Here is a 24,379-nt window from a genome sequence, read left to right on the forward strand (position 1 = left end):
TAAGGCTACGGTGAGATTTGAACTAGAGACTCACACTCTTTGCAATGCAACTCTCAAACCACAACTCATGAGATCAGCAGACTTGACAGGGCTTGGCCAGTCTTACACTGATTCCCCTAACTATTCCTCAGCTTTGTTCTGTGCCAGCTTGGCCCCCCCTTCCTCTGCCCCCCTAAACAAGGAAGCACCGTGTTCCTGATGAAAGCGCACTTGGAACTGGAAAGAAAAGGAAACCAGGACAAAGCCCCTGCAATGTGCTCCCCCCATCCTTTTGGCAAGGAAGTGAGAGTGTGTGCTGAGAAGTGGAGGGGGGGATTACTGGATGCTGGTGGGAAAGAGGGAAGCTTCCCAGGGCACCGATGGAGGAAGTGTCAAAAGCTTGTCTCTCCCTATGTGGCTCTCACCTCCACGTCTCCAGGGTGTGAGAAGCAGACTATTATCCCCTCATTAGGAAGTAACATACTGTACAGACCTTTTCACATGAGAGCTATACTCTTGGAGGCAACAAAAGGCCAAAGCAAGTTCCCAGGAGTGGGGAAACTGAAGGAGAACAGGGAAGAAAAATAATAACAACCTCTGCGCAGACAAACGGTGCTTTCCTGAGTTCTGGAGGTCAGAGGCTTTCAAGCTTTAGTCCAGGAAATACCGGGGTTCCTCATAAACTTGCCGGAGAGTCAGGAATGGCAGATAAGCTTCCCTAGAAGACTGCTCACCTGCTAGGTTGGATATTTCAGGGCAAAGCACAGCCACAAGCAAGTGCATGCCAATCACACAGAAGGGTTTTGGAGCAACCCCACCCACCCAGAGTAACCAGTGCAATTAAGTGGCTCAGGGTTACCTTATGCAAAATGCTGGAGTTTCATGAATAGATATTCAGACCTTTTATTCAGAGCTAGAATGCAGTTCTTGGGAGGCAAGTTGAGGTAGATCAGCAATGCAGAACTGGGAAACAGGAATTAACTCCACCGTGCCGTTTCTCTAATTGAGAGTGCTCCCTTGCTTTTAGCCCCAGTAGCCCCAGGAAGCTAATGTGGTAGACGGTTCAGGGATAGTCACACTGCGGCCCTCAAGATGTCCATGGACTACAATTCCCATGAGCCCCTGCCAGCATGATGGCAGGGGCTCATGGGAATTGTAGTCCATGGACATCTGGAGGGCCGCAGTTTGACTACCCCTGGTTTAGAGTGTCAGCCTAGGTTCTGGGGAGCATGGATTCAGATCTCCAGTTCTCTATGGAGCCTCACTAGATGGTCTGGGGTTGGTTATTCTTTCTTTCACACACAGGGTTGTTGTAATGAGAATAAAATGGAGAGATGAACATTGTTGTAAGCAACTTTCGATTCTCACCAGGAAGCAAAACATGATATAAAGAAAACACATACATGATAGGAACCCTTCCCTGCTACCCGGGCTAAAGGATTATGGCAGCAGACAGTTTGAATAATGAAAACTACACAGAGAAAAAAGGTAACTTGCTTTCTCCAGCTCTCCATACCTGATCTAGACTCTTTAGGGGGCATATTATACACCTGAAGATCCAATTAAGGAACTCCTGTATCACTTGTTATTTGGTCTTGGTGTTCCATGATGCCTGAGGGTATAACTGGGCAACAGAGACATCATAGAAAGCTTGAAAACTGCTCAAGTATGTAAGTTTATTTTGGTGAGATTTCTGAACGCACCCCTAAGAGATCTGCCCAACTGGTTGGAGTGGGGGGGGGCAGTCATGCTGCCAAAACAGGAGAGTACCAATACCTCTACTATTTCAAACTCCACAAAAATTAAGTTATGGAATTCAATGCCAACAGATGTGGTGATGGTCACTAGCTTAGATAGCTTTTAAAATGGATGAGTCACATTCATGAAGGACAGCTAGATTCAAGTCCAGTAGCATCTTAGAGACCAACGAGATTTTCAGGGAATGAGCTTTCAAGAGACAAAATCCCCTTGTCATATTAGGTGCTGCTGGACTGGAATCTAAATGCTCTACTGAAGACTAACAAGGCTATCTTCTGAAACTATTCATAAAAGAGCAGAGGACTATCATTAGTTACTAGTCTTGATGATTCAATGGAACTTCCATGTACACAAACAGTTTAGTTTGGAATACCTGGTGCAGAGAAAACCCAACAGAGGAAGAATGGTGCCTCCATGCCCAGTTGTTTACACACAACAAAATCTGAGAATATATCCAGCATCTTCCTCTGATCTGGAAAACCTAGCCTCATTTTGTCAGTTGTCATAAGCCAGGGGTAGTCAAACTGTGGCCATCCAGATGTCCATGGACTATGATTCCCATGAGTCCCTGCCGGCGAACGCTGGCAGTGTCTCATGGGAATCGCAGTCCATGGACATCTGGAGGGCCGCAGTTTGACTACCCCTGTCATAAGCTAAGTAGGGTTGGCCCTAGTCAGTATTTGGATGGAAGACCACCAAGGAATACCAGAGTTGCTATGTGGAGGTAGGCAATGGCAAACCGCTTTTGAAGTCTCTTGCTTTAAAAGGTCTACTGGATCGTTGTATATTGCCTGCAAGTTGATAGCAATATATACACACACACACACATCCAGCAACTTTCCCTCAGGCCTACCTCTGTACCACTGACCCCTATGTCCCAGGGAGAGCAAGTCTAGCACATTCCCTCTGTTCTTATCTTAGATGCAACTAGCCAAAGCCCTTAACTAGTGATGTGGCAACTCGTAAACCCCTCCTGTAAACAAAAGGAATCTAAGAACAGCTCATGACAATAAAACTGCCGTTTTATTCCTATAAGACAGGGCTTGCAGTTTCTACAGCCAAGTACCTGCTGTTAGCTTCAATAAACTCCCAGCTCTCTCTAGAAAGCTCAATTAAAACTCAAGCCACTGTCCTCGAACTCAAAAATAGACCTTAGGACAAACTCAGGGCTTCTGCTGAATCTAGCAGCCCTCCTCTGTCCCTCCAGTGGCCACAACCCAAGTTGATAACCGGAATGTTGATAACTGGGACAAGTGACAGTAGTTCACTGGCATGCTTCAAAATGAACAAAGGCACACTGTCTACAATTAAGGTATCATTAATCCATGTTTTTTATTTAGCAAATGTATATGCCACTGAGGCTGATCATAAGGTAAAATACTACAATAAAGTCAATAAAATGTGGAGTATACAAATATAACCTATGTCTGGCAGGACCAGACCGTCACGAAGTCCAGTATTCTGTACAAAAATCTCACCAGACAGCAAGCACTTGGTGACCACCTAGAAATTGCCTAGTGGGCTACTAGTGGACTGCAGCCTATCAATCACCCTCCTCTGCTATATACATATCCAACTTAGCACAGGGCTTCAGCTGACAACCAGGTCAGCCGTTCTCAAGCTGCAAATCAATTCCCACGCTTTATTGTCAGCTATTTCCCAATCTGGATTCTCTGCCTCTTATCTAAGGTGACCCATCTCTCTCTTTTTCACCCTGCACCGTTTCTCTCTCTTCAGCAAAACTCCAGCTATTCCAGCCCATGAATTCAGCTGACGCTGGAGAGGCTCCGTACCCTAAGGCCACCCAGGGCTGTGTGAAAGACATTCAGAACAAGGGATTGGACACAGCCGTCAAAGCAAGGGTGTGTTAATTTCACATTTCTGCACAAGCAGTAACTTTAAAATAGACTTATCTCGGTCTGTACTACTATCTGAATTAGACAAGATTTAATATTTCTTTAAAATATTTATACTCTGCCTTTTCTCACGGTTCAAAGTGGCTTATAAAAATAGTTTAAAAGCATTTCCGGCTCAAACCACAATAAAATAACAAGTCCCAAATCTCTCCCTCCCTCCCCTTAAAAGATGCCTGCCATACAAACACCTTCAAAATCCTTTGCAAACAAGTAAACCTTGCAGCACTGTTTGAAGATCTCCAAGGAGGTCTTTCCAGGCAGCCCATCCCAGAGAGCAGGAGCCACAACAGAAAAGGCCTGGGTCAATGCCAGACAGGACACTCTAAGCAGTGGGAAGGCTCCTGAAGAAGACAGAATTTGGGAAACTATGTATTTACCAGAACAATGGAATGTGTAGACATTCCGTGGCATCTCTGCACTGGGTAAAGATTCAGTGACAATAATGCAGTAGAATTAACTACCACCACAAGACGTTGACTGTAAAGCAACAATGTCAGAGCAGGAAATCGTGCACACATGAAAAGGGCACCCTTCTCTTTAGGTGGGCAATTTTGGTCCCAGGAGCTTTTAATTGTGTAATTAACTTACTTTTCATGGCTACAAAGTCAGGATTGTGAGCTTGTTCTGTTTTACCTCACTCTGGCTGATGTGATTCCCCTAGGCCCCCATCCCGCCAAGATTATTTTTATTGCCATAAAGACTAGAAACTTATGAAAGCAAGGACTATCTCAATGTCTCAAAGCTGATACAGGGATGACCATGAACCAACTAAAAGAAGCAGTCAGAGACAGGGGCGCGTGATGAAGATTTTCCTATACAATCGCCGAGGGTTGGACATGACTGAACGGATGACATCATCAACATCATCATCTCAATGTCAAGCCCTATGCCCTGAGCATAGAATGTTAGGTGGTAAGGATATAAAGATTCCAAAGTCAGCCTCACAGACTACCTTGAGCCAGTCTATTCTGCCATCCCATGACTTGCAGAGAACATAAAGTACCTCTAATGGATAAGACCCAAAGTTCACTGCATCAGCTGTTCTGTTCCCAACGGTGGCCATGCAGAAGCACCCAGTAGGCCTACAAACACAGCACAACACTGATGATCTTACCTTGGATTATTTCCTGAATACAGTACCGAGTGGTATACTTCCACTCAACATGGAAGCTCAACTTAGCAATCATGGTTGAAAATGCTGCGTAGGCCTGTCCTCCAGGAATTTATTAACCATAGTAACTGCCCTACTGGCTCAGGTCAATGTAATTCAGCAAGGGTTGCCAACACAGGATTCTTGGAGATTTGGGAATGGAGGCTGGGGTTTAGGGAGGGGAGAGACCTCAGTAGGGTATAACAGCATAGAGTCCACTGCCCAAAGCAACTATACTCCAGAGGAACTAATTTCTGTAGTCAAAAGATCAGCTATAATTCCAGGACATTTCGAAGTACTACCCTGAGACTGATAACCCTAAATCCAGCAGCCTTATAGTCATGGCATGAAGGCAATAATCCTGCCCTGTTCTTTGCCCACAATATCTAGAACAAAAAGTAGGCTGTCTTTGAACATGAAGGTTTCAAATGGTGCTAATAGCCACTGACAATCTGTATAACCTTTTCTTAAATGCAACCATCAGCCACTGAGACATCATAAATGCCATAATTTAGTTACATGTAAATAACTTCCTTTTGTCTGCCCTGGATAATTCTGAGCTCTAATGCTAAGGGTAGGGTGGGGGCAATCTCTTGGCATCCATTCTCTCCAGACACTTGAGGCTAACACTCAGGCTGAGCAATCTTGGCTGTCCTGGGTCACCAGAGGGATGATCCTTTTAACAGTGCCTTATTCATAATCTGCAACATTGGGGGGATAAACAATGGAAATTGGTTTCAGATAAAGGCAGAACTGGCAGCCAAGCTACAACTGGAAACTCTCCTCCTTGCTTTGTTTTCCTTGCCTTTCCCCCAGTGGAGCATCTTGATGTTTCACAGAAACTTTGGAATTTGTAAATCCTGAAAAGTTAGGCAGGGGGAGAAGGAAGGCAGAGCAGGACAAGGAAGAAGATCCAAGAAAACACAGTATAGACCATTCCCTTAGTCTTTTCCACAAAGGTTACTTATTCTGGGTTTGATGTTGTTGGGAAGTGGATATTTTCATCCTTACACACAGCATTTGTGAGTTTTCCCCAGCTTTTCTCTGTTCTTTCCCAAACCTGCTATGCTGTGAAGCTTTGGAAAAGATCATAGTAAAGCTTTGATGGTTGTTTTATGGGAGGGAAAGTTTCATATCCCTAGCTAATTTATTTATATATTTATTTATTATTACACTAGGGGCCAAGCCCGTAGCATTCAGGAATACAACAGGCACTAGACTAGGGGGGTGGAGTGGAAAAACTCTGCAGACAGCCTCCCCCTCCCCCCAGGACCTGGAAAGGCTGCAGGCAGATGTTATGGAACTCACCAGCAGGGGCAGTTCTCACACGGCAGGGACCTGCAGCCTCCGAGCCTTAGAGGGAAGTGGAAGGAAGAGGGGTGGTCAGGGATGGGGGATGGAAGGCAATTGGCTGGCTGCTGGACAGACAGGCAAGCTGATTGGAGGAGGCACTCAAGGGTGGGACAGCCGCCCTGAGTGGGTGTTAAGCGCTGAGTGGCACTTGAGCCATGATACACACTCCTCCTCCAAGGCTTTACCAGAAATATCAAGTGGAACACATTTGGATGCTGCCCTTCCCTAAGGATCACTTTTCCTGCCACTTTCGCCCGATGACCATTTCTTCCTCCCCCAATACCAGGGAGCTTTTTCTTTTTTAAATCTGTAATTAAATATCATTATTACAATCTCTGTATCGGATTCTCTCAATATTGGCAGTGGCAATGGGGAAATCACCCAAACCTGTCCCTATGTGGAAAACATCCTTTTTGCTCCTGCTTCAGGTAGGTAACCTCCCATCCTGGCAGGCCCTTCCCACCACTATTGAATTGAGTGGTGGGGAAGAATGGGAAGAGTGATCATTGCCATAATTATTCAATAATAATGTCCCTTCAACCTGATTAGATGTGATGCCATTGTATCACTGGTAATGTGGTATGTCACTTCTGCCATGACTAGGTGGCATCATTGCATTGCCAGTGATGTCATTATTTTGTCCACAAGTTCTCCCTGGCCTGTTAGTCTCTGGCCAGTTGCCAGCCTCATGCTGACAACCAAACTTAAATGTCTAACTTAGAAGCCTTTGTAGAGGTCATAGCGTCACACGTGATCTGCTCTGATTACGGCTGATTACCAGCTTCCTTTCTTTGAACAGAGATGCATCAGAGTACATAGGCCATATTCCCATTGCTTTCCCCCCTACTTCAAGCCTCACCATGGGCAAAGCCCTGACGATTTGAATTTTTGAACATATCCTTGGATGACCTACTAGGTACTGCCACCAAGTTGTAGTACTCCCTTCTCCAGGGAGGAACAACTGGTTGGCCTTTCAACAAAAACACATGTATTCTTTTGAGTGAACTTAATTATGGTTGTAGTGTTGTTCTATTTTGACTCTTCCCCTCCCCCCCCCCCGATTACTGAATTTTATTATTTTAATTGTATGATGCACTCAGTGTTCACGGAAAAGAAAGGCAGCACATAGCACTGATGGAAAATTAATAAATATTTGAGACACACACTTGAGGCTGGGCAACAGTTTCTACAGAGAAGTGAAGGTGTTAATGAGAGGATTTGCTTTTGATGGGGTATACACATGTTTCTTTTGTCCTGTTTTCACTTTGAGTTGATCGGGTTCTGTATGTTTCTGAAGCAATGAAAAAATCTGCGAAACCTGTTTGACCAGGGCAAAAGTGGAACACCATGTGCAATCTCTTGTAGCTCCCTGGGAAAACTATTATCTGTCCCTAGCCCAGGTGACTTGCATCTCTCTTTTTCATCTCATTCTGATCTCAAGAGCTGACCAAGAATACTTTCTTCACTATCTCATCATCATGAATAAATTAATTCTTGATACCTGTCTAATTCTCACGGGGCCTTCCTTTTTCTTGGAGATACACAGACAATAGAACAGAAGTATTTTCCAGAGAAGTGCAAGGATATTGTACTTTGGCAAACTGGAATCAATTCAAAGAAGAAAACTGAGCATGATCCAAGAGAAGGGTTTTGTTTCATTTGGCATTCCCTCAATGGTCCCTCCTTCCTAACCAATGTTTTATGTTTTGTATGTCTTTTAGCTGTTTTATATACATTTTAAACCTGTCCCCCCCCCCCACCACCACACACACACTTTTTATAATGTTTTAAGAAGATATGTTTGGGAAAAGGGTTTATTTTAATGTTTTTATAATGTCTTTTATCATGTACGTCTTAAATTGTTAGCTGCCTTGATGGCCCTTGTACTGGCAAAACGGCGGGATATAAACTCTGTAAATAAATATAGATGACTCAGAAAATATAACCAGTGGGTCGAGAATTCGACTGCCAGTACAGCTATTAAAAGGAGCTTGAGAGGAGATAGGAAGCCATATGGAAAGCTGGGGTAGAAGAGTTCACAGCTATGCACTGTATATTTGTAAATTCAGTGTAGATCTCAGAAAGGGTCATAAATGCTTGACATTTCTGTTCTTGCTTCTAACATTTTTATTATGTCCTTTTCTCCTGCAAACTCAACATGTGCTCCCCACTTTCTCCCATTTTATCCCTACAACACCCACATGCGGTAAGTCAGGCTGAAGGAGCATGAGTTGTCCAAAGTTTCCTAGAGAGTCTCATGGGCTGTGTTTTTTCAATCTGGGTCCCCCCTCCCCTGGTTTAACATTATAGCCACAACAAGCCCTTGCCCTTTGAGGCTTAGGGGTCACGTGGAGAATGCTTAGTCATCAAGTTCCTTCTCTAAATTCTTCTATTTCTGTATAAATTTGAAGTTTGCATTCAGCCCACTGCACTTTTGCTCTTCTATTCAGAAGTACCAGCCTTGCTCACTGTGAGATTTTTGCTGGACAGGTTGGTGGGTCCTAGGGTACCTCCTCCCCTCCCCTCCCCAGCCAGGATGCCCAAAGTTTGAATAGTGAGATCTTATCAAGTGAGGATGAGGGCTGACAGGTGGGGAATGGTCCTTGTCAACAGAAGCCCCACTGGAAGAGCAGCTTTCTTCTGTGGAATGTCTGGCGTCTCAGCACATTCTTGACCTGGTCCAATCAAGGATGAGATTGGGAAATGATGCCATTGCCAGGGCAGATTTTTAAAAGAGCGCAAAAGGGATGCTTGGCAGCCACCCAATAGGTCAAATAGTTAAGGGGAGGGGTGTTGTTTGTCTCCCTCCGGAAATCCAGGCCTTACCTATTTAAAACAAACACCCCAGGAGCTGCATGGCAATGCAAGCAGGAAACAGCTGGCTTTGATTAGCCAGACTAATTTGGTGGCTCAGATCGCGTGGGAAAAACATTGGGGGCAAAGCAAAATTTATTTAGGAAGACTGGACAGAGGTAGCATGGCCATCCACCAACAGGTTCCAGGATGAAGAGATCAGATTCCTGTAAATTCATCTTTTTATCGATAGGTGCTCAATACTTTTGAAAATGGGAGTTTCAGAGATGGTTCACAAATATGGTCTACAACAGACACCTGTGGAATGCAAAGGACAGAGATTGTCATATCAGAGGGACCCGGGTTCAGATTCCCACTCAGCCATGAAGTTCACGGGGTGATCTTGGGCCCATCACTCTATCTCAACTACCACACAGGGTTCTTGCCAGGACAAAAGGAGGTAGTTGTTATATATTTGGCTCTGAGCTACTTGGAGGAAGGGTAGGTCAGAAACAGGTCATTTTGACTGAAACTTTACAGAGTAACCTAAACAAACCTTTTTTGGTCCCTGTCCTAAGGACATTTTTTGGTCCCTGCCCTAAGGACATTCCTTTAGTAAATTTGAATAAGAGAGGCAAAGCTGCTAAGGGATAAATGGGGAAAAAAGGTAAAGGTATCCCCTGTGCAAGCATTGAGTCATGTCTGACCCTTGGGGTGACACCCTCTAGTGTTTTCTTCCCAGACTCAATACAGGGTGATTTGCCATTCCCTTCCCCTGTCATTACTGTTTTACCCCCCAGCAAACTGGGTACTCATTTTACCAACTTCGGAAGGATGGAAGGCTGAGTCAACCTTGAGCCGGCTGCTGGGATTGAACTCCCAGCCTCATAGTCAGAGCTTCAGACAGCATGTCGGCTGTCTTACCACCCTGTGCCACAAGAGGCTCTTTCAAATGCAGAATATTTTTCCCAATTACTTTCTCCTCACCTGCCTCACTTTTAGTCAACTTCCATACTTGTGTGGATTTGCAAGGGTAGGTCAATTGCAAGCTCCTCAGGCAGGGACCTGTAACAGATTTGCACACATCACTTTGTTACTAATCCTCAGAATAAATCCCAGCCTTAAGAATTATATTATCTAGCCCTTGTGATAAGGAAACCGCCTTACCCCAAATCAGATTACTGGTCCAACTTGCTTAGTATTATCTTTTCTGAGTAGAAGTAGCTTTCTAGGGTTATTGGGCCAAGAAAGAACTTCTGTAGGTGTAATCCAAGATGCTAACTGGGGAGGGGCTATAGCTCAGTGGTAGGGTATCTACTTGGCATGAAGAAGTTCCCAGGTTCAGTCCTGGGCACCTCCAGGATCAGGCAGTAGATGATGAGAAAACCCACTGCGTCAGACACTGGAGTGCTGTTGTCTGAGTAGACAATACTGACCTCAATGAACCCTGATTCAGCATGGTAGATTCATGGGATACCAGGGACTGAAGCTAGACCTTCTGAAAACCAATGAAGTGCTCTACCACTGAGCTATAACTCCTTCTCTAGAATCAGCAGGGGAGGTTCATTTTTTAAACAAATGAATTATCATCAGGATCTGATTCCCCATACACACATACATGTGCAACACAAGGACCATAATATGGACCAAGTTCCCATAGAAAGAGCCCTGTTTATACAAATCTTTCCAAGGACCTGTCAAGACATGGGGCAGTGTCAACAACATGACCAGGAGTTAACCCAGAATATTATTTGGGCTTGGTCATTGGAAAACACAATGCCCTTTCCGTGGCACAGTGCACCAGCTTCTCACAGACCTCTAACCTATAGATCCCTCAGTTTCTCTGCAAAATGCTGTTAAGTCTTTTTGTGAAGGCCTGATTCAGCCTCAGAACAGTAGATGTGTGTGTGCATGTATTTTAAAGAGAGTGGGTGGATGGGAGCAGGGCTGACCCAAAGGGTGAAATGTAACTATTGACCTTTCTCTTGTAGCGTATGTCAAGTGCAAATTTTCCATCTCTTGCCAAATAAACAGACCTAAAAATGTTAGCAGCAACAGCAGCATTCCATTGGCCCCATTTTGATGCATCTTAAGTGCCCTTCTTAGGCCGAACTAGCAGCAGACACTAGATTATTGTGGCTTTTGTTTATTTGTTTATTAAACTTCTGCATTAAATGTCAGCAATTACAACAATACCACCAATAAAAACCTATTAACAATCTAGCAGCATCTGATTAACAGCATCTTTCCATCTGGAAAATTGATCACTGCCAGTGGGTCTTCCTAGGTGGGTGTCTTTATGGGAGATGTCTTTTTTTGTCAGGGGTGGGGAGATAGGTGTTTTATAGTCACTGGCCCCAACCAAAGGCTTGGTGGAAGAGCTGTTTTACAGGCCCTGTGGAATTGTGTCAGTTCTGACAGGGCCCTGATCTCCTCTGGGAGCTCATTCCACCAAGTAGGGCCCTGGTTGAAGCCTAACATACTTCCTTGGGGCCAGGGACTACCAACCAGTTGGAATGTGCAGAGCGGAGTGCTCTTCCGGGGATATAGGCAGAGAGACGGTCCTTGAGGTACACTGGGCCCAGACCACAAATGGCCCTAAAGGTAAGGCTTTAAATCTGATTTGAGGTGGGTGGGTGGGTGCAGGGAGGCAAGGAAATAGGGAGTAGAAGTGGATGCTTCATGATTCTTCTGTAACATTTCCTTCCTAGCTATTTTCCCTCTCCAGCCAAAAAAAAGTAACTCATTTTCTGTCCTTAACTCCCAATATCCCTGTGACCTGACTGTTATCAGCCAATAGGAAGAGCTCTGTTCTTTCTCATTTTGCTGCAATTGGCTTAATGCTTAAACCTTTATTGTAAACTAAGGCTCATGAAGTGGTAGACATATTCATCCCTTCTGACATATGCTTCCTCTTTCCCTCTCTGTCTCTTCTTCTGTTGAAAGTCACAACTGAAAAAGCTTTGGGATAAGAACCATTTATTAGGGCTGCCAACCTCCAGGCAGGACCTGGAGTTCTTCCAAAAGTACAACTAATCTCCAGACTACAGAGATCAGTTCTCTTGGCGAATGGCTGCTTTGGAGGGTGGCACTGCAAACTTAATGAACTCCCTCTTTCTCCCAAACTCCACTCTTCCTGGGCTCCACTCTCAAATCTCTAGGAATTTCCCAACCCAGCATTGGCACTCCTATTTACATTAATATGCAAAAACACCATGCACACTGATTGCAGCACAGGAATTAATAATAGCATTATTATAATAATAGCATAATTAATAAACTATAGAATACCAAAATGATAGTAATTGTTCCATCAAATTTTATTCATTTAAAACATTTCTGTGCCCCCTTTCTACCCAGATAGGGTCCCCGAGAAGGATAATATCCACGCATTAAAACAAGTATAAAGGTAAAGGTATCCCCTGTGCAAGCACCTAGTCATGTCTGACCCTTGGGGTGACGCCCTCCAGCGTTTTCATGGCAGACTCAGTATGGGGTGGTTTGCCAGTGCCTTCCCCAGTCATTACCGTTTACCCCCCAGCAAGCTGGGTACTCAAGTATATATATATATATATATATATATATATATATATATATATATATATATATATATATATATATAAATTATTTAAAGAGTTCCGTACAAACATACAGACATGCAAACACAACACAAACAAGTAGGAGGGCACATAACAGTTACTGGGATGTTGCTAACAACATCTTGGTCAGGGACAGGCCATTCTAGAGCTTTGGCTTATTCCCTGGTTATTCCTTGGACCCGGATGAGGCCCCTTCAAAATCTCCCTCTCCAGCCTGGCTTTGGATAGAAGTTGGATAAAAAAAATGGGGTTCTCCCATTCTCTTCCACGGGAATTCCAGCCCAAGCACTTTTTTGGAAGCACTGCAAGACTTACCTGTTTGGGCTGGCCTGGGTGTGTATTTGTGCTCACAGTTAAGTAGGGAATAGGTAGGGAAATTGCAACAAATTAAATTCTACAGTCTTTTGGAGACACGTGTATTATTTTTGTGAGTTGCTACAAGTGTTAGGATGAATAAATGAGACCCTTTCATAGGGATGGGTGGGAACACAGCCTTTTCTCCTGCTAGATTTGACACCTGATCCTGTTAAATTCTCTGGCCATTCAAATAAACTCAGTTTCTTTAGGACCAGTTCTTAAACCTTCCCGGTCCCTCATTTTAGCCCTTCTTTGCATTAAAGGCAGGGATTCTCTGGCCTCCACCCCCCCACACACATACCCTTTTTGAGAACAAAATCGTTTCCACAGGCTATGCTACTTACAAATGAGAGTTTTGCTCTCCCATTGTGCAAAATCCAAAGCTGTTTTCTTTTTGCAAATGACAGGACGAAGAAAAAAGAAAAAAGGGGGGAAGCGAAGAAGACACCCCCCCAAGTTAATCTCGTTAGGTTAAACTGCTCTCCAAACAGATGGAGACTGAAGGCCAGGAGATTTTTTTTTAAGCCCTGGGAAGGGGTTAGGATGGTCAGTGGGGCACCAGGGGTCATTGCGGGCAAAGGGGCAGCTTTGAGTCTTTGTGTTGCAAAAAGCCACAGAAAAGCAGAGCTGGAACCAGGGTGAATGAATGGTTGATTGGATCACAGAAACCAGAGGGGGAAGGAAGGTGCCCTGGGATTTTTTTTGGTCTTCCCTTCGCATTGTGGGCTTCTCCTGGCATCCTTTATCCACATCTCATACTGCACAAGCTGTGCCCTGCAAGCTGAATAAACAGGGATACAGTTTTCAGGTGGAACAGAATATTCCCTATTTATGTTCCTCTACTGCAGATACTGTCCTTGAATAGAAGTCCACCTACATTGGTTTGGTAGAAGTTAGGATTGCCAGGTCACCCACTGGCCACAAGTGGGGGACGGGGAGGGGGGAGGGGGGGAAGGAAGGATTGCCAGATGCAGGATGGGAAATTCTTCAAGACTCAGGGATAGATCCTGGGGATTATAGGGATCTGAGCAGGGTAGAATGCCATAGAGTCCACTCTGCAGAACATCCACCTTCACCAAGGGGAACTGATCTCTGTGATTTGAGATGATCCCTAGGTCCCTCTTGGATGCTGGCATCCTTAGTAGGGGTAGATTTCCCTCCTCAACCATCCATGCCTGGTGTCTGTAGCTGGGGCACCCTTAACAGGACCCAGTAAGAGTTCACAGAGATACCCATTCTACTTTCTAGACCCTGCTGTTCCTTCTTGAGCTCCTGCGCACAATCCAAATGTCCTCCTACCTCAATCTCCATAGAACCTTTGACTTACTCCTCAGCCCTCACTCCCCAAGGAAGCTAGAGCACATGACTGCACAGTGTTTACTCGTATCACATTGCCTTTTCTCTTATTTCTGTTACCTCCTTGCCTGGGCAACATTTAGGCTACAAGGTCTGATGGGTACAGACCTACCCTGTTTGCTTAGGTTGCTTTTGGAATTGCCACATACATCAATTTCATCACATAAACGTTTATAGGAACAGCAAGCACATAAAGGAGGGTAAGTCAAAAAGTATTGCTACTAGGGTGCCAGTTTGTACATGCCCAGGTTTATTCCAAACAAAACGTTTATTTCAAACATAACAATTTTCTCAAAGGACACAGGATGATCCACGGGGGCTTATTATGAAGAAGTTTTAAGAAAACTGAAAACTGCGTTGGTATGAAAGATGCGCCTAGAAAGTTGTGGCAAGGAATTCTTCTTCACATAATGCAATGCATGTGTACCATGAGAATTTTGTTGGGAAACCTTACCTCATCCATCCTACAAGCCCTGATCTTGCCCCTTCAGACTTCTTTTTGCTCCCAAACCTCCAAGGAACACAATCTGAATCCCTTGAGGATGTCCAAACTACTGTTTTGAGGTAGAAGAGCACAGAATTTGTTGGGGAAGAGTTAAGAGAAATAGACACACTGACTTTAGACATGTATAGACCTAGATGGAAGATATGTCAAGAAACAGTAGCCTCACATTTTGATATTTTTGTTTAAAATACGTTTCTATGATTCTGTAGCAATACATTTTGACTTACCCTGGTATAAAACTTCAGAATATTCAAAGCTTGTCAATACATGAACGGTAATGTAAGGTACATAGGTCTTATTATGTATATAATTCAGATGGAGAAACTAAGAAAAAAGGGCTTGCCTTGGCCCAATTACGTTATTAGATTACATAATTTGTGACAGTTACTGGCAGCAACCATAAGGGTGGCAATTTGGGCTGAGGGTACAGCATTGGAGAAAGGGGAGATAACCCTTTCCCACTCACTGTTTACAGGGAGGGGGGACACAAGTTGCTTTATGTGCCTGCGGGTAAAATTACAGCCGGACAGAACAAGGAAAGACTGAGGAATCTCCTGGCGACGTCTCAGTTTGGCCACCCAAGGAGTTCACAGCAGAGTAGAGGTGAGATTCCAAGCAGGGACTTCCTGATTTGTCATTTTCTCACCCACTAAGGCACAGATACAGAATAAATAATGGCAGTCACTTGGCTGCATTGCAGTACCTCCATTCTGCACCTAAGGAAAAGTCAGCCGCTCACACACACACATACACTGACTCTCTCCCTGTAGCCTGCACATTCCCCCAGGCTGACCAGAAGTCAGCAGCTCTCCTGGTCATTCTCAAATAACAAAAGCTTGCTGAGGGGACCTGCCAAATTACAAAATCAGCAAGGGCAAGTAGATCCCCCCCCCCCGAGTAGTATGTCCTCTACTCCCAACTCCTCTTGCAATATGCAAATACAGAGGTTTGTTGAGTAGATTCTTTTTGACACTCTCTCCGTGCTATATTATCCTTAGCATTTAAAGTGGTCTGCGCACATTAATGTAATAAGCCTTGCATAATCCTTTTAAGTAAACCGGGTATTAGTACTGTCATTTTACAACAGCTGATGCCATGGACTTAACTGTGCACGACACTATCCTTGGGTCTTCCCTGCCTTGTAGACAAGACATGTGATGGGAGATCCCTGTTTGGAATAATTCCCAAGCAGAATTGTAGTGCACGACAAGTGGCGCCAGCGCCCACCTGCCCCAATTTTTTTACCTGCAATGGTCCCCTGCAGGTGTACAACTTGCCCTGACTTCCATTCAGCATACAGGTACATTATCCCAATGGAGAAAACATTTTGGGGGGGGGGGCTAGATCCAAATCAACATGCGTACACCTGGAAACTCAAGTTCCATACACAGAACTCATTCCGGTTAACAAGATCAGGTGGCCATGAAGACAACGTAACACACAGTTTGGTATGGAGGGAGCTCTGCCTTTCGCATGAAAGTAAGGAAAAAATAAAGTGGCTAACCCACACACCATTATTTTTATCCCTGTGGCTTTACACATCACTCTGTTCTGGCAACTAGCCAGTAAGGCGAAAATCCGGCCAAATCAGTAAAATTCCATCTGGGTGACGAGGCACGGAGGTATTTCCAAGCCCGGCTTGGCGGCCCCTGCACTTGTTCCTTCAGTCTGGCCCTGCACGGCAAGAGGGAAGCGTCAAGCCTGTGCTAAGTGTGGAGAAAGTGAGGCCCATTTCCCTGACCAGCGAGGGGGGGGGGTGGAGAGAAAGGAAGAGTCCTAGACCAGGCGGACATGCCGGCCCAGCCTCCAAGCAGATGGGGCCCCCCATGGGAGCTCAGTGTGAGAACCTGCCGAATACTAAGCAGTGTGGGAAAGTGGGGGGATGGGCAGGCGGCTTTTAGTCACAGCAAAGGCAGTGGGGGGAAAAACAGCGTCAGAGTAGGGGGGAGGGAGTGGTTACGGCTGGGAACTTCCCACTGAGGTGTGTGCTTTGCAACACATGTATGTGTTGGGGATAGGAGGGCACTGCACAAGCAGCTTGGAAAGAGAAGATCTGATTGTTGTGGGTTTTGTTGTAATGATGCACACAACAATGCCTGCACACTGAATCCTTTAAAAAGTGAGTGCCAGGAATTCAAACCTTGAGTTCGCAGCTCACCTGAATTGCATGTAGGAGATCTGAAGTGCAACCCTGGGCATGTTCAGTTAAAGGGGCTTAGAGGGCAGGAGATAAGAATGGCTGAAACTTTGCAGAAATTTTGTTGGCGTGGTGGAATTGGAAGAACTGAGCTCAGCTCTTCACCTCACTAGCTTTTCAAGCCCTTTGCATGGTTACCTGCAAGAAGATACACAAGTTAGTGCAACTTAACTCCCCCATTCCTTCTATGTGGGAAGCTGCACCTGCCAAAATTCCCTCTCCTATGCTATGATTCCAGGTACAGGAGACGTGCCAGCACGCCATGCTTTGTCACCCTTTTAAGAGAATGCAAAAGATGGGCATTGCTGTATCGTGGATCTGAAAAATGTTGATGACTACACAACCGGCATGGGGGGAGAAGTCCACCCACTGCCATTTCCTTTTACACCGGACATGGTCTGTAAATGTTCCTCTCTTTCTGCCCTGATGACCCAATGCCAGCTTCATCCCCCAAAGAGTACTTCTGCTTTCTCCCGCTGGGAAACAGACCCACTGTGAGCAAAAAAAAGAGATACAGATAAATTGCCTTGACTGTGGATTTCTCCTTTTGGGCTTTGGAACACAGGCTCACAAAGTCAGAGTGGTTGTGAGAGGCCTCGCCACAGTGACTGGCAGATCATAAGTGGTTGGCAAAGTCTTGCAAAACGATCATTGTTTTGGGGACTGGCAGACAGCCGCATTACTGCAGAGGGAAAGAGAGACCTAGAAAAGGAGAGGTGGTATCCGGACTGCTGGATCTGGCCCAAGTCATAGAATCATAGAGTTGGAAGGGGCCATACAGGCCATCTAGTCCAACCCCCTGCTCAACGCAGGATCAGCTCAAAGAATCCTAAAGTCAATCCAGTTCCTTAACCAGGAGTGCTCCTCTTGATCTCTCCTCCTTCTCTGGCTTAGGGGATGCCATGTAGAAGTTGGGCAGCCACTCAAGAGACCTCCCTACTGATCCATTTTGATACAAATGCAGCAGCCAATCAAAGACTGTGCAATATATGTGCCAAGAGTTGCTCTCATTATTCTGCTTCACTTTTGACTCCTTTCTATACTTCATCCACATCTGATAGCGATGCAGTCCCTTTTGCCTCCCAGCTCACCCCATGCACTGCCTTTCTTGCTTGCCTACTCTCACCCTTACCTGCATAGATCACGCCTAGCCTCCCTGCACCTTCAGCACCCCCTGCTGCTCGTAAGAACTTAAGAAATGTCCTCATGGATCAGATCAAAAGTCTACCTAGCACAGTATTCTGTTATGATCATGAGCCAGCCAGATGCCTCTGGGAAGCCAATCAGCAAGGCTACAATGCAGCAGCCCTGCTCACTATTTGGCCTCCAGCAACCGTTTGTCAGAGAAACACTGCCCCTGTAACATGGAAGCTGCATTTGGCTATCATGACTCATAGCCATACATAGGCCAGTTTCCCTGGGTAACCATGTCTATTACTAACAGGACTCTCTTCCCACCAAACATGTACAAGGCACTTTTACAAATAAAATCCCATAATAAAATCATCTGTCCATCCCCACTTAGCTTGCAAAGATTCACTACAAAGATTTATTCAACACAGGGGAGCATTCTAAAAAGGGATCCTCTAACTGCAGTCTGCAGTGCTGCAATTCATACAACCACTCCATTCTCCTGCATGTGTGAACCAGGTCTCACTCATATGGGCTTAAACAAGGGCAACCCCCTTTTAAAAACTTCTAAGCCAGGGGTCATCATCACATCATTTAGTAGTGAAGTTCGTTTTGTGTTTTGTGAAGAAATACTCTTCTGGAACACCCTGGAATCCACTAATAATCAAATTCACTGGTTGGCCTTTCTAATGTTATAAGAGAACAAGTTCTCATGGTGTAATTCTCACAGAATAGAAACTTCCCCTTAAAACCCTAGAACCGATTTCATTGGACCCACATCAGCTGTTGTAGGAAGACATCAGTTCAAAGTTACCACGGGTTTTGACTGTTGGGTGAACGCTGACGTCACTGTGGCAGAGAGAAAGGCGATGGGAGAGGAAGTGAACACCCTCCAGTGGTTTCAGGCCTGGACACTAAAACCAGTTGTTCTCCTCTGGAAAGTACCAAACTTGTTTGCTGTCTATCAGCGCAGATCCAGTGAAACAGGGAGACTTCAACTGCTGTTTTTTCTCTCTCTGGTAACAGTAGAGGGTCTCCAGAGAATGGAGCAGTTTTTGAAAAATGCAGTCTCTACCTGTAAGAGACTTCCATATAAGAATGAACTTCTACGCCATGGTTAGATAGATATATGGAATATGTGTACAAGGTTGTACTGTGGAGGAGGGGAAATGCAAATCTGCACCAAATTCTGTACCAGGACAAACTGAATTCTGCAAATTTTATACAAGTTGAATTTGTACTGGTTCTCTTGTTTTGCCCAATGTATGTTGCAATTAATAATGTCTTTGAATTATTTATTTTTATTAGTCTCTTTTTGGGGGGGGGCAGGATGACAGAGCAAGGAGCACTGCAGCACTGAAAACTGTGATCAGGTTGGAAAGTATTCCATTTCCAGGAATACTTTCAACTGCATCTGCTCAGTGCTGTAGGTTAGAATCTTTGGCTTGAACTTTTTAAAGGAAAGCTGCAAGCTATCAGGTAGCTAGGCTTTGCAAGTGATTCTGCTGTTTTTTTGCACTCCCATGGAACTTCAGAGCAACTCAGCAGATATCCTTTGCTAGCAAACCATTGCTTTCTCAACCTCAAGGCTTTCCCTTGCAAGATGGAGAGATAATACTGGCCTGCCTTACAGGACTGTTGTTGTGATTTACTGCAATCCTTGTGTATGAAGTGTATCGATTTAAAACTAACTACTGTATTATGCCAGTCTCTTAACCTTGGAACAGTCCCTGAGGAAGGGAAGGCAATTGTAAGCCACTTTGAGACTCCTTCGGATAGTGAAAAGGAGGGCATAAAAACCAGCTCTCCTCCTCCTTCTTCTTATATTGTGACTACCTGCTAGAATGTAGTCATTTTCTTTGTCCCAAGTGAAGAGGAAAGTAACAGTTGCCCAATGCTCCCAAATAAAGAAGCATTAACTTTCAAAGGGGCACTTTATCCACCTTTTTCTGTCCAGGACAGAAACTGTTATTCTGAACACCAAAACCATCCACAGCATCTATATGCATTTGCCATTATGTTTCTCTGGAGATACATACATGCTCCAGAGGTCCCTAACTACAAAGGACAGTGCCTGATTTCTAGCTCCTGCTTCATCATTTTTTCCATTTCTGTTTTTTTTTTATAGGGTGGTGGGATGCTTTGTTAAAAGTCTGCTTTTTTGTAATGCCTAAGTTGTCATTTTTCAGAGTTCAGCTCCCTCCTCAGGGTTTTTAGAAACTAAGAATGGTGGGTGATACTGTGACTCTAGCACATGTGTATAAATACATGCCTGAACACGAAGGTACAGCCTAGCTATTCAAACACTGGAAATTTTGAACTGCTGATAACATATTGTAAGACAGTTCTTTTTCCTAGCATGATGATGATGTTATCCATTCAGTTGTGTCCGACCCTCGGCAATTCTATAGGAAAGTCTTCGCCGTGTCCCCCTGTCTCTGACTGCTTCTTTTAGTTGGTTCATGGTCATCCCTGTGTCGGCTTTGATCGTGTCGAGTGAGCGGATCCTTTGGCGACCACGTTTCCTTTTGCCGCTGACCATGCCGAGCATTAATGACTTTTCTAATGAGCTTGATTGCATGATGTGTCCAAAGGAAGTGCGCTTTAGCCTTCTAATGACATAGTTGGTTTGCTCCTCTCTAAAACTATCCTTTTGATAACTTTGTGGCTGTCCATTCGCACCAAAAAAGGACAACCAAGATCTCTTGAGCAAGCACCAAGCAAGATATTTCAGAATAAATGGTAAAGAAATGCCATCAGCATTGTCTAATAAAGGTGTGTGTTTGGGTGTAGAGGAGGCTATTTTTTATTTGTTTGTTCTGGTGAAGGCATTGTAAGTATGTTCCTATTTGCCTCAGCAAAATGTTGGTAGGGAGGTATACTTGGACATATTTCTTCAACACCAAACTAATGCAGACTTACAAGAAGTTATTTGAGAGCCCAGGCCCAAGCTGGTTTAGCAAAGGAACTAAAGCAGAGTTTGAGGTAAGTGTGGGGGAGCAGGACAGAGATGCAGGGCAGGGGGAGGGAGAAAGACAGTGTAACTTTGCATGGGTGCTAACAGGAAACTGACACCTCAGCATCTTCAGTTTTCAGCCACATCCCTTAGCAAGTGCATGCATCACAAGTTATTTCTTTATACTTAATGACACTATTTCTATGCCTACCTTTCTCTTAGTCAACAAAGCAGGCTTATAGCAGGATACTCAAGGAAGCAGTTTCTTTAATTCTAAACATCTTGATTGGGCAGTGTGCTTTTGGGAAAGGGACATGGCTCAGTTGGAATCATGATAACCAGTGTGTCCTCACTTTTCCATCAGGTCAGGTTTTTTTTTGGTTCTTCAAAAAACCTGCAGAAACTGCTTGCCAGACAGTGGTGCAAAAGAAAGAGGGGGGAGTCCAAATATCTCTCAAATCATAGAACAACGCTTTAACTGGTCAAGTCTTAATGGTCCCAAGTTGCACCTGTATTTAAAAGGGCCTCAGGTAGTAGGGGAGGGAAGGTGACATGGTATAGACCATGGTATAGACCATAACCTGTGGTTCTCCAGATGTCCATGGACTACAATTCCCATGAGCCCCTGCAAAGTTTTCATATTGGCAGAATCCTCAACCAGCAAATATTTCCTGTTCCCCCACTGGGTACTGGAAAATCCTGCTGTGTGCTTCTCTGTGAAAAGGTCCAAAACGGCCCTCTGCAGTTCCAGAACCAGCCATATCAGTTTAAAGAAGCCCACACTGCATTGTAAACGGGAAAAAAGCTGTTGTATACAATTGTGTGTGTCTATATATTGACCTCTGATGAAGACCAGGAAGATTGAAACATGCTAGGTCTGAACGGTCTGTACTTGATGTTTGTGGTGTACAGATATACTTTGTGTGCCCAACAGATATGATTTTAATGGTTTTTAAACATGTGAGCTCTAATAATAAATTGTTTCTATTTTTCTGTGATTGGTTTTATCCCTAACCTTTATAGTTCTTACTTGCTTCCCTGGCTGGGTTATGATTTCCCTTTATGTTATTTGTTGACACATCAGAAGTATTTTTGCACAAGCAATGGCTCTGAGCACTGAAGAGGTGGGGCCAAATTAACATCTGAAATTCCGGGGGGGGGGGGGAAGCGAGCACTTAAAATACCTATTCCTGTTTAATCTAAAAGTTAAAGCTTTTGAGGTGTAAGGGTAGATTGTTTCCCCATTTTTAATTCAGAGTTTGCTTCTGCACTCAGAAATATAGAAAACACTGGAGTAGATAATATTTAATGTGGGCATATACACAGAAGCATAAGCTTTTGACTTCTGGATGCTCAGGCTGGCACGTGCAAATCACTCCCCTACAACAGCACAAGGAGAGGCAAATTGAGGACATCTCCCCAAAGCAGATTCCTCTAGTTCTTGTCAGTTCGAGTCATGCTGGTTGTGAAGCTTTGTAGACAGGAGCAGCAACAGGCTAGAGGGTGAGGCTATAATTAGGCAAGGGCACTAACGGAGTGACAGTTTGGCAGTGGCAGCCTGCCCAAAGACTCTGCTGCTGGAGCTATCAAGCCATTTCCTCAACAAGTTCCTCCTTCTGCCTGGACGTTCTCCAGTGAATGTCAGGGCTCTCTCAGCCTCACCTACCTCACAGGGTGTCCGTTGTGGGGAGAGGAAAGGGAAGGCGATTGTAAGCCGCTTTGAGACTCCTTCTGGTATAAGAACCATCTCTTCTTCTTCTCTCTATTCTGAATTGGACAATGCTTTCTACATGTGACCAGAGGGTTCTGGTATGGAACGGTGGTGTTAAATCAGTACATATGAAGCTATCTTTTAGAGAGTCAGACTATCAATCCATCTAACTCAGTAGTCTCTGCTTGGGACTGGCCAGTTTAGGCAGGGGAATGGCTTTTCCATCATTTGCAATCTAAAGATGTTGAGCACTGAATGCAGATCCTTCTCAGCACAAGACCATGTGGTCTAACACCACTGAGACATGACTCAATTCCTTACTCTTAAAAAAATCATTTAAAAAGTAGACTGCCCAGTGACTCCTGCCTCTGCACCGATAAAGAAGATTGTCTCAGGTAAATGTTGATTGGCTGAGGCTACCATCTGCTAACAGAAATGGACTCTGCACAGGCGCAGAAAGTAACATGAGGTTTGTGCTGCTGGGAAAAAAATCCAATCCTCAAGAATTGTTTATTTTACCCGGCTTAACAACCACCAACAGGCCCCTTCTCCATGAATTCTCCTCTCCCCTTTCTTTGAAACCATCTGTGCCAGCACCAATCATTGCCATTCCTTATGGTAGCAAATCCTCTAAATTCATCATAGGTTGTGAAGAAGTTCTTTTTTCTCTTTTCTTTTGTCATGCATCATGCCACTGCCTGCGCAATTCCTTGGGTGGTACTCAGGAATACCAATAGGGAACTAAAATTTGTTTCCCTCTGTCTCAGGTTTCTTGATGGCCCTGGAAGGGTTTCCTGAATGGATGGGAGGTAATTAATTTTTAATATATTTTTTAAATGTGTTGACCCACCCCTCGCAAAATGGCCAATGATGGGTCTGAAGGGGGTGGGGAGGGGAGGGGGCCCAGGTGGGCAAGTATATGGCTATGCTTCTAAACCACATTCTACACTATCATGCCACTAATGGGGTTTCTTGAAGCCTGAAGAATGTTTCAGGGGTTTCTCAGTGGTAAAAAAGTTGAGAAAGGCTGCTGTATCCTAAATGTATCCTCTATCCTAAATGTAATTTTATGATCCTTCCCCCAAAAAATCTCGCAAGCAGAACTGCTGCAGGACTTGCAAGAACTTGAGGGAAGTTCTCCTTTGGTGCATATGGCCCTTCACCTTTCTTAAGTTGAGCTCATTCATGCACACATGCAGCTCGACAGTTAAAATCTTGCTTGCGGAAGTCCCTCCACCTCTCATGCAAACTGGCCAGGATTACATACAGCAGCCTGCTGGAGCTTTCTACTAAGTGGCATTGTGGTGGGTGGTTCTGAAGGCAGATGCACTTCTGTATGCATGATCCTTTTCTCAAAGACTGTGGCCAGGGCTTTCCAGTTGCTTAAACAGGAGGCAGCTTGGCATCTCAACCCAGCAGCACTAAGGTGAATGCGCCTTCCAACACACCCGTGCTGCTCTGAGCATTCTGATTTGAAAAGGCACCTCACGCATCTTAATCAACAAATGTATTTGGAAAGATGCCTGACACATCTTCGTCAACTCAGATACCGTATTTACGTAAATGCTAGGTTTTTCACAAAATATACCAGAAATGTGTGTTTTTTGTTTTGTTTTTT

General features: G+C 44.5%; 1 protein-coding gene across 22 annotated transcripts in view; it reads right to left on the bottom strand.

Annotated features, from left to right (window-relative positions):
* Positions 1 to 24,379, bottom strand: part of EXD3 (exonuclease 3'-5' domain containing 3) — a 179,421-nt gene that overhangs the window by 38,212 nt on the left and 116,830 nt on the right. The window contains exons 20-21 of one of the 22 annotated variants that reach the window (XR_013225942.1): positions 9,937 to 10,014; positions 7,963 to 9,267 (exon numbers count right to left, since the gene is read on the bottom strand). The exons of 20 other annotated variants lie outside the window; for them this stretch is intronic. The gene's annotated coding sequence lies outside the window, so the exon portion shown is untranslated. Of the gene's footprint in view, positions 1 to 7,962; positions 9,268 to 9,936; positions 10,015 to 24,379 lie in introns of those variants that run through there. One more of the 22 variants, XM_077306296.1, reaches the window with a different exon arrangement.

The sequence above is a fragment of the Paroedura picta genome, chromosome 12 (genome assembly GCF_049243985.1).
Source record: "Paroedura picta isolate Pp20150507F chromosome 12, Ppicta_v3.0, whole genome shotgun sequence".
Classification (NCBI taxonomy): domain Eukaryota; kingdom Metazoa; phylum Chordata; class Lepidosauria; order Squamata; family Gekkonidae; genus Paroedura; species Paroedura picta.